Raw genomic sequence first — 3,179 nt, 5'->3', positions numbered from 1 at the left:
CCCTCAGAGGGGCTCGGGGGGGGGGGTGCGGGTGCAGGAGAAGGGGTGCCGGGCGGGTGCTGCTCGCTTCTCCCGGGGGCTGGGGGGAGCGGAGCAGTGGGGCGGGCAGCAGCTGGCGGGCAGATCCCTCTCCGCGGCAGCTTCCTGGTTCCCTCGCCCGGGCAGCCCAGCATTTTTTTCAAAAGCGGAGCCTGCCGGGCCGCTGCTGGGCTCCTGCAGGCAAGGGGGGGCAGGCAGCACGGCCAGACTCCGGAGGAGCCATTTGGGGGGACGGCAGGCGCGGCCAGAGGAGCGAAGCGGCCGGGCTCCTAAGCCATCGCACCCCTCGGCCCGGAAGCAGGAAGCTGCCGGGGAGAATGGATCTGCCCGCCAGCTGCGGAGCACTCGGCCGCCCAGCCCTGAGGCGCCGCAGGAGGCGGCCGCGGCGGCGATGTTGGGGCCGCCCTGAGCGTGGGGCGCGATGGCTGAGGAGCCGGCCCCTTCACTCCTCTGGCCGCGCCCGCTGCCTCCCCCAATGGCTCCTCCGGAGTCCGACCGTGCTGTACCCCCACTTGCCTGCAGGACCCCAGCGGCGGCCCGGCAGATGCTGCTTTTGAAAAATGTACTGAGGGGAAGCAGCTGCTTCCCCTGAACCCCCCTAGCTACGCTACTGGGCGGGGGGGGGGTGATGGACGGAGCCAGCCGCAGCCCGGGTCTGCTCTGCGGGGGGTGGGAGGGGGAGTTGCTATAGCCCCCTCAGGAAGCACCCTCTGTACTGTGTATTTTATGCCAGTCCTGGGGTGCCCATCGCTGCTCCTTTCCCCTGCCCACGACTCCATCTGTCTGTCCCCACAACCCCCTTCCCCCCCCCACTCCCCCGGCTGTGTCTGTGTGTCTCTGACAGGGACAGACTCCTGGGGTTCTCTCCGCCTGCGGCTCCCTCTCCCTCCCTGCTGTGGAGGTGTGGCCTGGCAGCTCTGGCGCCGGCCCCTGCAGCTCCCTTTGGCTGGGGTTCCCAGCCAATGGGCTGGGAGCCGGGTTGGCGCTGGGGCCTCTCCGCAGCACGCAGCAACTCCGGGGACGGGGGGGAGCTGCCCCTGAGGTGAGAGCGCCCCACGTTGCCAACCTATGGCACAGGGCCCCCCAAAGTATGGGGCCTGGGGCCCAAACATTGGTGCAGCTGGGCCCACCTTCATGAATATTGGTGGAACATGGGCACCACGGGCCCATATAACTCGCCGCCTATGTCACCTTACACCTTTGCGTTGCACTGTGGACGTGCGCCCCCTCACACCTCCTCACTGCACTGTGTGCCACAAGCCCCATACCACAATGTGCACCACGCAAACTGCTGTGCCATGTATCATGCACCTCTGCCATATCTTCCCACTGTACTGTACAAATCCCTCTGGCACAACATGCACCTTTTACACCTGCAGTGCCATGCTCTGTGTACCCATATTGTGCTCCGTGCACCTATCTCATCTCCACAATAGATACCATGAACCCCATGCCAAAGTAGGCACTATGTGCCAGACACCCTGAACTCCTACCACATCTGTCTGCCCTGTACCACGAGGCCCCTGCCACAATATGCACCCTTGCTGCATCCCCTGCCACACGATGCATCGTGCACTATGCTCCTGTGATCAGACTGTACCCCTATGTTCATCCTTTTTACAAGACTATGATGCATTTTGTACAAAATATGCCTTCTGAGGCATCACTTGAAAACACATAATCCGCTGAACATTATTATCCTGATAAAATATGTGTGGCAACATTGTTAAAGTTATAAGATTCTACTGTATAACATTGCTGTAACAATGTAATTGTTAGGCAGGTCCAAACCAGTTCTGCCATGAACATTCCCAAGAAAAGATTATATAAATAGAGTGGTCAATTTACACAGGGACAGAAATTGGAGTGGCATTGAAGATCTCAAAGAAAATAAATCCAATAGGAAAATTTTCCTCTCTCTTTTCAACCTTCCATACCAGACCAGTCATTTGGGACCTCCCAAAGCAGTTAAAGCACATGAGTTCAGGAGGCACTGATAACTACCTGCAATACATCTCTGCTAACAAACCTCCAGCCACCAAGGCTTGTACATCAACTCTGCATTGCTTGGAACAAATGTGCTCAACATCCAGCTGACTGCCTTACAATTCTCTAGCAAAGACTCTTCCCCTCTTTCTGCCCATGATGATCCCATTCATCAAGTTGAATGTGCCTTAAAAATGGCTTTGGTACCACTTTTCCACTTGTCAGTTATTTAATGCACTCAGAGGCAGTCAATTGGAATGCTGCTTGGCTTTTGCTTAATCCTATGTGCAGAACGAACAGTCTCGTCAAGCCTCTAAATTCTGCCTCTCTTTCCAGTTTAACCCACAGTCCTTTGTGGATGACCAGGCAACAAAACTTACTCTGCTTTCAGTGAATTATGGTTCAGGTAAAAAGCAGGAAAGACAATTTCCTGATTCCGACAGTTAGCAAATGTTATCTTTGGTTTGAATTTTGTAGGGTTCTGAGCACAACCTCAACCTGGGGAAAGTCGTGTAGCTTTCCCTGCAAGACAGCACTGCCCTGAACAATGGAACCTTTAATGACAATAACTATAGCAAAATCCTCTTCATCAGGTGAAAGGGGAAATTGTGAAAGTATTCAGCAAATCCTAGACAGGGGTTACTTTACTGATCACATGTTGTCCATGACTTTCAGGAAATATGTGGGTGGCCACCTATGGAGATGGAATCTGTTGCACCTCTAAACACTGCCATTACTGTGGATTGTACTTTATGCAGCAGATGCTCAGACTCATGTACAATCCATCCTGAAGATGGCAGGGACTGCAGCTGTGAGTGGGTCTATCTTCATCTTATCACACTAAGCAGAGAATGATTTTCAAATTTCTGAGTACCCTCGTGAGTACAGTAACTCCTCACTTAAAGTTGTCCCGGTTAACGTTGTTACGTTGCTGATCAATTAGGGAACATGCTCATTTAAAGTTGTGCAATGCTCCACTATTACGTTGTTTGGCTGCCTGCTTTCTCCACAGCTGGCAGCCTCCCTACCCCCGCCCCCCCCCAGCGCCTCCCGCCCGCTGGCAGACCCCGCGGATCTGCGCCTTCCCCCGCCTCCTGCCTGCAGCAGTCAGCTGGCTTGCGGTGTTTAGGAGGGAGGGGGGAGGAGCGAGGACT

The sequence above is a fragment of the Terrapene carolina genome, unplaced genomic scaffold (genome assembly GCF_002925995.2).
Source record: "Terrapene carolina triunguis isolate 2854851 unplaced genomic scaffold, T_m_triunguis-2.0 Scaffold67, whole genome shotgun sequence".
Lineage (NCBI taxonomy): Eukaryota > Metazoa > Chordata > Testudines > Emydidae > Terrapene > Terrapene triunguis.
This window is presented reverse-complemented; position numbering follows the sequence as displayed.